This window comes from Ictidomys tridecemlineatus, unplaced genomic scaffold (assembly GCF_052094955.1).
Source record: "Ictidomys tridecemlineatus isolate mIctTri1 unplaced genomic scaffold, mIctTri1.hap1 Scaffold_398, whole genome shotgun sequence".
Lineage (NCBI taxonomy): Eukaryota > Metazoa > Chordata > Mammalia > Rodentia > Sciuridae > Ictidomys > Ictidomys tridecemlineatus.
In genome coordinates, this window is record NW_027522592.1 from 228,986 (window position 1) to 241,612 (window position 12,627).

The window sequence follows — 12,627 nt, forward strand, 5'->3', positions numbered from 1 at the left end:
GGAAGTGGGACCTTCCTTCAAGCAGGCATGACACTCAGGGTAGCCCTGCCCTGTGGTGGCCCTGTGCAGTCAGCGATGTGGTAGAAAACAGTCTCTCCCGGGGTGTTGGGACTAAGCACCTAAGAGAAACCACACCAAAAGAAAGCCCAGGACCCTCGCTTCCCAGGCTCCCCATGAGGTTGCCCTTGGAGCCCCTGGAGCTGCCGCTGTGCCCTGATGGGCCCTCCAGTTCCCCAAGCAGCCTTCCAGCTGAAGTCCCAAAGAGTTTGCTGCCACCCCAGACCTTCCATTAGTGTTCCCCATACAATCCCATAACTAAGGTCACCTGGAAAGATAACTCAGCGAAGAGGCAGCACACGATGTGGATCAAATAGATGGTAGCTAATTATATCAGTAAAAGAAAGTGTCAGTTTAAAGAGAAAGACTACTGGAGATGTCTATCATCTAGTCTTGCTCTTCTACAGTAATGTAGCATCCTAGTGTTTGTGGTTGGTTCATGGATAACAGATGTAGTAGGATGTACAGTCAGTGAGGTTGGGTACTTCTGTTTAATATTTTGGTATAATGATAATGTTTATTTTCCTTTAATATGGTTGAAGAAACACAGTAGCTCTGATTGCTGCTGGCAGAATTTGCCACTACAGTAGGAGGCAGCCTGAAGACAAAATTGCTAAGAGGAAAAAGGCAGGACAGAGACACCACAGAGGAGTGAAGATGGAGTCCAGGTCCATCTATGAGCAGTGAGTCAAATTCATTTTGGTAAGTGAGTCAGAATTGGGATTTTCTGTTTAACAGTGTACAGAATAATTGGGAAAGAAGGGTTTTCCAACTTAAAAAAAAAAGATCTCTCCATAGTGAGACACCTTGAGAAAATCCTATTAAACTGTACATTTTACAGTGTGTACAATGAGCAACTTCTCTATGGGACTAGAAAAAATAATCTTAGTTATTTAAAAAAATTAAGTCCTAAGAGCCACCAAAATTTTTAACATTTTTATAATAGAAAATACTATTAAATAAAAGTGGATGAATGGTTTTCCAGACAGTATTCAAAGCCTGAGATGGAAAGAGAAATTCCTCCTGTCTCTTCTCACAAGTAAATTGCCCTTTGTTCTACTGATGTAGAAAAAGATCAAGAGACCATAACTCAAGATCACTAATCAATGTTTTCCAGGTTTTGAGAAACATTAGAACTAAAACATCAAGGATATTTTTTTCTATTAATAAAAAGGACATTTTATCATTTTTCCCTTCTAGTGTGGGATCTGGGTATTGTTTTTGACATGTCTCTTCAGGTTTCCGTATTGGAACATTGCTTCAGCCTTTCTTGGTCTTTTATGTAATGAATATTTGAAGAGTGCAGCCCTCATGTTTTTTCAGTTGACTTACAGTAAAATGAACTTTTCTTTTGGCTTGCAGTTCTTTGAGTTTCCATATACATTGAGACTCATGCAACTAGCAGCACAATCAGATTATAGAAAAAGTTTTGTTCATCCTCAAAATTCCTCCACATTACTCTGCTATAGCCACACTCCTGTCTCATACCTCATTCTGGTGTACAAGATCTCTTCTTCATCACTATAGCTTGGAACTTTTAGGAACATCCTATAAATTGAAACAGTATATAAACTTTTGAGACTGGCTTCTTTTTCTCAGCATAATGCCTTTGAGATTCATCTAAACTGTTTCCTTCATCAATAATTTGTTCCTTCTTATTGCTGAGTATTTGTTGTATGGATGTATCACAATTTGTTCATTCAACACTTGTAATACATTTGGGGTTGTTTCTACTTTGGGGTGATTATGAAGAGAGGCATCTAAATATTCATGTACAGATTTTTGTGTGAACATAAGTTCTTAATTCTAGGATAAATAGATAAGAGTGAGATTTGCTGGATTCTATGGTGGGTATATGTTTGTCTTTTGAAAAACTGCCAAACTGTTCATCCTGATCCCTACCCAAAAGGCTACTAGAAGGAAATTATCTCTTTCTGGGGACAGCTACATTTATTTACCAATGCTTGAGCAAGGTGCACAGACCATGAGATGAAGGAGGCAATTAATAACCTATTTATGTTGATTTTGATGGAAGTTACATCAATGGTCCATAACACTAGATGCTGACAGATGTCAGGGAACATTGAAGGTCCATGAAAGTCTTGATTATCAGCCCATGTGGAGTAGATTTGGGGAAAAAAAAGTGTAACATGATCAGATTGCAATACCAAATATATGCCACATATAGTTTTAGAGGTCATAGACTTCAGTTGACAGATTAAACTTAAATGATTGTACCATAACCTGAAAAAGTATATATATAAAAAAGTACTGGTCATCACCAAAAGTAATGGTGATGATTAAACACCACCAGTTGTCTGGAAGGTGCCCAAAGTCTGAAGTCAACAGTCGGCCAGAAGAAAATTATAGCAACTTTGAGCAGGCACCATAGTCTGGCCTTCATTGGCAGCCTCTGCAGAAATGTGGAGTCCTTCCATTTGTTCTGGGAGACTTCTTGTCATATCTGGGTTTGATGATAGATCCAGGCAGCAAGAGAGTAGCAGCCAGGCAGTGTAGACTCAGTGGGCACCTTGATTCTGGCTAGTCTCATCAGAGAGTGGGCCCTTCCTATGGGTTCCTACCTGATGGTCTTGGACAGTTTAATTACTGTGATTTCTTTCTGTAGTCACAGGTATGAATGAAGGGATGTCTTTAATCTGACAGACTTTAGTTTTCATAGTTGTAGACCAAATGTCTAGACCATTGGCAACAGTTCAATATTTAGAAAACAGGTAAGGAAGTTCATCAGAGAATACTGGCCATAGCTCTGTGAAGGGCTTTGGATTCTCTCTGCTGAGTAGACGTATCACATATGGTTTTGGTTTGGCAGAACTGGCACTGAGGTGGAAAAGTTACTGTAGTCCAGTGTGATTTGAGAACCTCCTCGAGTTAGTGAAATGACTCACTTAGCTGCCTGGGATGTCTGGTTTTCAGCAGAGAGATGCCTCATTTTAGTATTAAGTACAGTGCTTGTGGGGCCAGGCAGCTGTGTTCTTGAATATTCCATTTCGTTTCACATATTGTCACTCAGAGTCTGAGTGGAGCCATCCAAAATGGGAATCACCCTGTGGAGATTCACAAGGCCTTTATAAGTCAGGTATTCAATTTGGATAAAAGCCCGATGGAAAACTGGAAGTTGCTTTTCTAAAGTGATGGACCTAGTATCCATACCAGGGAATACCAGGCAGAAACTCCCTCCCTTCACCAGAGTTTCTCATCAACAAAATCCTCAGTTACGGAAATATATGTCTCAAAGTGTTTGTGAGGGGTGTGGAGAGCCCAAAGTACTGAGTGGCCAGAGCTATGCCACTTGCGGTGAAGCCTGTTGGATGTACCTCACTCCAAAGATACTACTTTAAGGGGCGGCCAGTAATAAAGGACCACCTGGGATCTCAGATGGATCGATATTGTCTTCAGCACCCCAAGAGCTTAACAACATCTTTGAGATCCCTTTTGGTGGTAGTAAGGGGCAAATAGACCCCAGTCTTTCCTTGACTGCTAGAGTGATTAAACAGTGTGTTAGTCAACATAGCATCAAGAAACTTTGCTTGGTATCCGCCTAGAGATTCTGCTGCAGTTTACCAGCCAGCCTCAGTGGCATTCAGGGCTTCTGACTTGCCAATGTACAGCACACCATCTCCATGGTGAATGTTTTGGACTTTTTTTTTTTTTAAGAGAGAGAGAGAGAGAGAGTTTTAATATTTATTTATTTATTGATTTTTAGTTTTCAGCGCACACAACAGCTTTGTTTGTATGTGGTGCTGAGGATCGAACCCGGGCCGCACGCATGCCAGGAGAGCGCACTACCGCTTGAGCCACATCCCCAGCCCAAATGTTTTGGACTTTTGAGGAAACAGGCATTTGCACTGAATCCTGACTCACCCATTGGCACTGATAGGACAAAAAAGTACAAGTGCATAATCTAGAGGTTCCTCTATAACATGCAGATACAGGAAAACAACATAGCAACATGAAGTCAACCTAGGGCCCTCTCACAAGGTCACTTCAGCTTCCCTCCTCCACTGCAAACCCATGCTGACACTGTAGAATTTGGGTTTTCCATTCCCACAAGAAATCAGGTATGCTGTTTAGATGTCTTTCCAACAGTCCTAAAAATTTGAATCCTTGATTCTTCAAGTTTTCTTCCATATCCAGATGGGAGCATATGGAATTCTAGTCTTCCTTCAGAAAGTCAAACCTCTGCCCCAAACCTCAATCTTCTTTTTAAAGCAGAGGAACAGAGCACATGGAGGAGGAAAGATGGATTCATGGTGCAGAGGGAGAGAATGGCTCCATGCTGGTCACAAGGCATGATGTTACATTTCGTTTAGAGCTGAGTGGTGACTGCTTGAGGCAGAATCAAAAGAACTTCTTGAGTTCCTGACCTATGAAAAGCCCTACTATGCTCATGGCTAGCACCGTGTGTTTCAGTTGTATAACATCTTGAAAAGGTTGTCCACATGAAAACCTGAGAGTTCCTCTGCTTGAAAGATGATCAGAAAGGTGAGAATTCCATGAAAAATTGCTTTTAACCACTTGTATCCTGTGACCTTAGTAAATTTTAAACTTACTTGTCAGGTGTAAGAGGATTTATTTCGGAGGTTCTTCCTTAGGGTAGTTTTTTGTTGGTTTTGTTTTTCCATTCTACCTGGTTTCTTATGGGGATGGAAAAGCCGAATCCAACTGACAGATCAGGAAGGGTCTACCATGACCTTGTGGGAGCATCCTTTCAGTTGACTCAGTGTCCTTTGCCTTATTGATTTTCCTGTGTCTGATAGTGATATAGTTAATCGTGTCCTCTGTGAAGAGGGACAGTTGTACTTTTTCTTTCCAATGGGGATGCTTTACTTCTTTTCTCTTTTTTATCCCAGATTTAGACTTCTGATATTGAGCTGAATGGGAGTGTGAGTGCATATTCTCGTGTTGAGCTGATCTGTGGAGAGAAGCAGTCTTTCACCATTGAGTGGGATGTTAGTTGTAGGTTTGTTGTGGCTGCTCTTTATAAAACCTCTGAATCTGCACTTAATCATCATTATGTCCATAGTGTGAACATTAAATGCAAGTCTAAGGAAGTAAAGAGAAGACTTTCCTCAGTTCATTGCACTTCAGCAAGTGCTTCTCATTTTATCATATCCCCTTTGGCTCACTAAGTGACCCACTCCTGCTTTAGGTACTCTTAGGTGATATTTTCATTTCACTTATGTCTTATATAAGTGTGGCTCCAAAAGTTATGTTCTTGTTTGTTTAGGCCCTTGTTCCACTGTGGTAACATGTCCAAGGACATGGCATACCTTCCATTAACCTATCTCTGTATCCATGTATCTATCGTTACATCCAACCATCTCTCTTCTCTATCCCAGACGTCTCCACATCCATGTATATCCATCATCTGTTTCAACGATTGACAATATGTCAGCAAATTTTTTTACTTCTATTTATATTTGCTACTCCTCTAAGTTTCCATATTATTTAGAAATAAGTGCAAGACAGTAAACGAATGGTAAATGAATGGAACTGGAGACTAACATACTAAGTGAAATAAGCCAATCCCCAAAACCAAAGACAGAATGTTCTCTCTGATATTCAGATGCGGACTCATAAGACCCTCAAAAACAATAGAATAGAGGAAGGCACTTTTGAAAAAGACCTCTTAAAAACCTTTCAAAATCAGAGTTTTTAGGAGAATTGGGAGGAGAAGGCAGTGGGTAAGTGTCGTCTGTCGGGCAATTGGTGGAGTGGTTAATTCCAAAATTTCTGAAGCTGCATCAGGCTCAATAAGCGCTCCTCCAGGCTGCAGTTAGAGATCACAGTGCCTTTAACTAATTGTGGGTATAGGCCCTCCTTTGAGGTTGGGACGTCAGTATGAATACTGGGGCCAGAGACAGTTCAGTTCTCGCTACCAAAACAGGCACAGAGTCTCACATTCTGAAAGCAAGTTCCTAGCTACATTCTGCTGTTCTCTTACCAGGGCTGTGGCTCTGCATTTATCCAGTTTTCCAATGTGGATGACACAGAGGCTTCAGTATACTGTCTAGAAATAATTCTTATTTGTAAAATTGAGTAGGTAATGCAAAATCATCGTACATTGTTAGTAGTAAGGGAAGAACTAAGAACAACAACACTAAATAACTACCAAGGAAACAGCTAATATAGGAAACCATATATCTTAAATTCTCTTTAGTATTCCCAGAAATGATTGAGGCTATATAATACCCTCAAATATTGTGGGCTACTCTGAAAAAGAAGTACTAAAATAATAAGAAATGATTCTTCAAAATTAAAACAGAATAGAAAAAAAACCTTAAATGAGTTATAAATAGTCTAGATGTGGCCAAATTCAAAATATGCTACAAATTAAAGTCCCAGCACTTAGTTCAGAAAGACAAATTGTTGAAAATTATGGAGCAGAAGTTAGGAGACATTTGTTTTTTCTTTCAGTAAATATTTTGAATGCTTATTAGTGGCTCCTGCCCTCAAAAAGTATAATTTAGTAAAGAGTAAGAAATAAAACATTACAAAATGAGTATATCAATGGAATTATGATAATTTTCTATAAGGTACAAGTACAAAGAGTTATAATGTTAATAATAATTGCAATGTACATGATTTTAAACTGTGCCTACAACTATTCTCAGTGAAAGCTTCAATATATTAGCTTATTTAATCTGTAGCATGATCCTATGAGGTAGATTCTCTTCATGAGGATGTCAAGAACTGTGAAGGGTCTGGATTTTGCTTTACTTAAAAGCTACCAAGTTGTAGGAAACCTGGCAAAAGATGTGAGATTTCTGCGTCAGAGACAAAGGACTTTATTACTCAAGGCACAGCATGTGTCATAGATTTCAGATTCACAAATACACATGCCATGGTCTTGTGCCATAGCTAAGGAACACTGAGCTCAGGAAACCAAATCTTCTATATTGGCTCCAGCACACCTTCTGTCTTCCTGAGGGGAGATACCATCATTATCATATGGATGATAAACAAAGCCACTCCTTATGCTAGAAGCAAAATAAAGAAAGTGTTCTATACAAATATTCTTAAAAACATAACATGGAGCAAAGATGTACAGAAATGAGAGTGACCCTTACGGAATTATCTCCCAACAGAAAACGGGAAGCACAGAGAGACTGAATGATGGTCTTAGGCCCCAAGTGAAGAAGTACCAGAGCCAAGATCCAAAGCAGTCTACATAGACCATACTCTTCACCAGGGGTTGTCAACCCAGGCCTGTTTTTTTTATGACTAATGAATCAAGAATGTTTTTCTGATTCATAAAGGACTGTAAAAAAAACAAATGATATATGATAGGGGTTGAATGAGGCCAACAGACATTAAAATATTTATATAAAATCCTTGCCAACCTGTGCACTTAAGTGGAGCTCCTGGCTACCCCTCAAATGGTTAGAGCAGTGTGTGTGTGTGTGTGTGTGTGTGTGTGCGCCCGCGCGCGTGTGCAGGGTCTATTCTGTGTTTGAGGGAGTGCAAATAAAGAAGGCATGAAGTGAAAATTGAATCAGGCCTTGAAAGGTGAAGAGGAGCTGAGTAAAGAGAGAAGAGCAAGCAGATTGCACAAGGAAAAAAGTTTCTCTGAATGAAGAAAAAACAATTTTAGACCAAAGCTCAGAAATTACAGCCACCACCCACACTTATTCATACTTCATACCCAATGTGCTTGTTGTCCCTGAGTGTTCTGCACTGAGCCAGTACATGGTTCAGGAGGAATAGATATGGGACAAAGTCTTCTGGGGCAAGTGGCAGAAATGTGGCCACTTCAACCACTGCACTCAGACCAGAAGCCTTGGAGTCCTTCTTGATTCCTGTCTTTTTCCTTGCTCTACAATATATAGGACTAATCCTAAAATAGCTGCTGAAACCAACTGCTAAGTCTTTCCCTGCACACTACTGCAGTCCAGCCACAGTTAGGAAAGCCCCCTGAACGGATCTGTTTTCACACCACCTGCTCACTTTGTCTTCCATGCTGCCATCAATGTGATATGTTTACAACTCAAGTCACATGATGCCATTCTCCTGTCCCAAACCTATGAATGTTTCTCAAAACATGTAAAAGTTCCTCGTGTTCCTGCCCACTTCTTCAGCCTCATTCGTTAGCTTTTCTACTGTTATTCACTTAAGTTTCTCAAGTTCACCTCCTTGGAGATGCATTCTCTGATGGACCTCATCCCTATGATTCTGTAGACTGAACACTGCTTTATTTTCTCCAAGATAACCCTTCTTAAAACATTTCTTTGTTTGGTTTATTTATATAACATCTCTCTTCAGCCTTCCCTAGAAGGAAGGATTCCTGAGGGCAAAGGTTTGGTCTTGTTTAGAATTCATTCTGTGTCTGGGGAAGTGTTTGCTACATTACATTATGAATGGGGGTGTCAATGCATATTTGTTGAAAGAATTAGCACATTAATTTATAAGCCCCATGCGAAAGCATACCATGTATCTCCTATGATTAAAGAAAACCTCAGCAATGAGATAGATAAGCTGATCCTATCAGTGACAGAAGTTGGCAAGAACCACCCACCTGGCTTTTCAAACCTTCCATAAAGGAAGTAGCTAGGGAGGAAGAGATGTGTAGATATTTGGCCAGAGACCTGGTGTATCACTGATCAAATCACACCTTGTGTTTGTGGCTGACACTTGTAATTGGCATGAAATGTGGATTGCTTTGGGTCCCAGCCACCGTATAAATTCCTTTGAATGACCTAACATATGGTGGAAGAGACTTCAAGGATACCTGGGAACCTGCTAATTATAACCATTTCATTTATTTAGTCCAAATTTTTATATAGTCTGAATTTTTTCCTAGACCTTTAAAGGACTCCAAAAATAACCAGCAGAGGGCATTAGAAATTTCTGAGATAGCATCAGTTAAGCTCACATTTTAATTTAAGAATTTTATATACTTGTTGAGAGATGGCTTTAAAAAAAAAAAAAAATCTAAAGTGGATTCCACACACAATGTCTCCCCCAAGTGGTTTTTGTTGTGTTTGCAGTTCAAAGCACAGACTTCCTATTAGGACTTTGAAGTTATGACTCAAGTATTATTTGGAGTAGAAAATGTGTACTTGTCAGTATGAGAGTAAAATTCTATTTATTCAAGTTCACTATAGATGATTCTTTTTTCTCCAACTGAAGCCAACCAATCCACTGTGTAATCAACTTTACCAGTTCCTCTTTGTAGTCATTACGATTTGATGGTGGAGAAGAAAAACATTTGTTTATTCAGATGAAGTGCAAATCACAAAATGTGTTTGAGACAAATTGAAGTGGGAATTGGGCATTAGTTTTGGGAAGGGGAAGGAGCAAGTGTGTGGACATGAAAAGAGGTGGTGAGGTGGGTCACAGCTTGCTGATCAGAGTAGCACATGATCATGACAGGGTTGTTAGAAAGGCAGGACTTCCAGTCATTCATACTAAACCAACATTTCATTGTGGATGAGCCACTATCTATTGATATAATTGGGCACATTTCTTAGTAATTTCAACAATGATGATCTCCGATGCTACAAGACTTGGCCACTGTGTGCTTGCTTTTAAGATACAGTTAATTTTTCCAATAAACAACCTTTTGTTGGTATTCAGATTTTACTCAGTCGGCCATGTACCCTTCTATGAAGATGAAAATATTAAGTTACAGAATGATAACTCCAGGAGAGGTATAATTCTATCTTGAAGATAATTGACATATGAATTCATAAACTTAGAGATTTTGTTCAAAGCATTCAAGGAGTACTTGTTTATGTTCACATGAAGTACAGCCACACAGAGATCTTTATCAAACTAAAGGATCTTATGTGAAATCATAGCTATAATTTAATTTCTTTAACAATTCTAGGTTGACTTTTTGGTTTAATCATGTGGGATTGTCCATAGTTATAGGACCAAGTTCAAACTTAGATGACTTTGTGTTTAAATTGATTTAGCTTTTAATATGCCTGAAGAAAAAAGAAGCTGTCATGCCATTTTTGTGAGGTATTTTTTTTGTTTGTTTATTTGTTTAATAATCAACTAAAGATGAGAAAGGAGTCAGAGAAGCCACATGGTCTAGATCAGGTGCTGTAAGATAAAATTTGGTCCTGCTCTGCATATTCCCTAAAGGATTGACAAAGAAACAGAACTTGGGTATTGTAGCACTCGGGAAGATTTCAGACACAGTGATCATCAGGCAGGGTGCCTCTTCGGGGTTGAGATATAAATACAGAGCAGGTGTAGATGAGGTAATCTTTAACCTCCACTTGTAGGAGTGATAATGAGCTGCTGACACCAGTCAGACTCACATCTTCCAGTGATTGGGGATTGAGTAGATAATCCCACAACTGATTCCTAGTAGATGTGGCCCTGAGATAGAATAGGAAAAGTGAGGAGAAGCTATTGTGTGTTAAATTTCAGTCCAAGTAGACTGCATTACAGAGTGTCTACTCTGTACTAAGCATGGTTTTTGCACTAAGCATGGTGCTAGGCTCCATGGAGGGAGGGCCATTCGATTGTAATTGAGACAACAATTCTCACTTATTGAACTAGCAGTCAAGACAGGGTATATGTAAATAAACACAAAATACTGTTTTTAGGCCTAAGAATGAGAATGGCTTTCAGATGTTGCTAACCCTGGGAGACTAATATCTATATTGGTTTTGCGGGTTATATCTTTATGTGAGTATCCATTTTTGAATTCTTCTTTGGGATCCTGACTGATATGGGTGACAGAGAACTTGGCTTGAGGAAGAGAAAGAAGTCCAAGATGAATAGAGAACAGTGACAAGTGGAGCAGTGCTAGGAGGTGCAGTTGGAGAGAGTGGGCCAGGCCGCTCAGGCATTGAATGTTGAGCTAAGGAGTTTGGATTCCCTTTGAAATCAGAAGACATTGTGTTGCTTTAAACAGGAGAAACATGATATTACACATGTTTTAAGAAGATAATCTGGCTTTTTTGTGGAATAAAAAAGATCTTGGGATCAGGTATGGGGGTGTGGAAGCAGACACTCGTTAGTAAGTGTGGTAGTGATCAGCGATGACAGTTCTGTGGGTGGGGGTGACTTTAGAGAAACTAATAAGGTGTGATTGGATTGGGGATAAAATTTGAAGTTTGTGCAAACTGTGAGCTACAACTATTCTAAAAGGTGTTGTGTTGTATGGGAGAGTGAGGCTCAACAGACAAATACTTTTCTGATCTCTATTCTATAGAAACAAGATCTCACGGACATAGCTAGGAAGACCATGGGTCCCTGTGCTGGCAACAATGGACTGGCATTGCTAGCAGATCATGCTGAATCACCAGGCCCTGCCAAGCCCTTGACACATCTATGAAAGTTCTTTAAAAGCAGGTACAATTGCATAGGATATCTAAAGAACCCCATTCCAAAGACTGCATGTCTTTCCTGTCACTGGGGTGTAATTGCAAAGGATATTTTCTTCCTTGTGTAGACATAGAATATTCTATAAGCCAGAGAGTGAACATATTAACCTAATTGGTATACTACCATGATTATCTAGTGAACAAAAGATTCATGGACGTGTAGCAGAGGTCCGAAGACATCTGCACTGAAGCAATACTAAACAGCGTTTGTTTGGTATTTCACTAAAGCTGTCCAAGTCATGTTGACATCTAAATGGGAAAAAACTCAATCATTCCACTCACTCTCCTGTACAACTTAAAGTCTTAGACTATGTGATGAACACACAGACACCAGACTAGCCTTCAGTCATTTTTTCCCCCACTGGTTCTCCTCTAGTGAACTATATACACAAATTAAGAATGGGTTATACCCTGAGATTTGTAGGTCTCCTGACCTTCCCAGGTTTCATTTATATTTAGTTGCTCATGTCCCTTCAATAAACATTTTCTCTCCCTCACCTGCCACGTGTATTTTCTTCTCATGCGAATGAGGCCTCTTCTCTTCCCTGTGCCTGCCCTGCTCTCAGTTCCCTCATCCTTTTCCTGCAGATCTGGGTTAAGATAGGCAGAAATAAGCAGGTCATCAGGCTTGAGTCACAGTTGTTTGAAATTCCTGGTCTGACCATTCCCTGCCATCTGAGTCTGGCTTCTGATAATGCTCTGTCTCCACAAGCTGTGATTTTTGCCTTATAATTTTTTCTTGAAATCTGGACATGATGTGTCCATTAAAAGAATTCAGGTACATAGGCCTTGAGTAATATGTAGGTGAGATGAGGAAAGGGAACGTGCTGTTGTCCTAGGATTGTTCCTTTGTGTTTTGGTGAGCATGTGCTTCTGGACTGTGATCATCCTCAGTGCAATTTACTTCCTCCAATGCCCTGTCCCCTTAGGTGGTGCACTGTAATTAGAGAGGACAGGAGTTGTGAAAATCCTTTCCTCCTCAGGGAAGGTTGGAGGAGCTAGAGTTCATGATCTCCCTTCTCCTACACGCCAGGATCGAGGAGGCTGAAGTTGCAGTCTTCCTCTTCTCCAGGTCCGTTGGGCCCTGAGGATGATTTTATTTCTCTTTCACTGCATTTAAGTTTGAATTAATCTGATGTGTTTTTATTTGTAAAATGATGCTCCCACTAGTCATTCAGCAGTCTAGAGCGGGTGGCCTAGTGAT

At 39.9% G+C, this 12,627-nt stretch overlaps 1 long non-coding RNA gene across 11 annotated transcripts in view; it reads left to right on the top strand.

Annotated features, from left to right (window-relative positions):
- The window catches only part of LOC144373439 (uncharacterized), a 39,990-nt gene that overhangs the window by 427 nt on the left and 26,936 nt on the right, over positions 1–12,627 (top strand). For 10 of the 11 annotated variants that reach the window (XR_013433121.1, XR_013433127.1, XR_013433128.1 and 7 more), the window contains exon 2: positions 600–759. This is a non-coding gene — a long non-coding RNA (uncharacterized LOC144373439). Of the gene's footprint in view, positions 1–599; positions 760–11,251; positions 11,392–12,627 lie in introns of all 11 variants that reach the window. The other variant, XR_013433125.1, reaches the window with a different exon arrangement.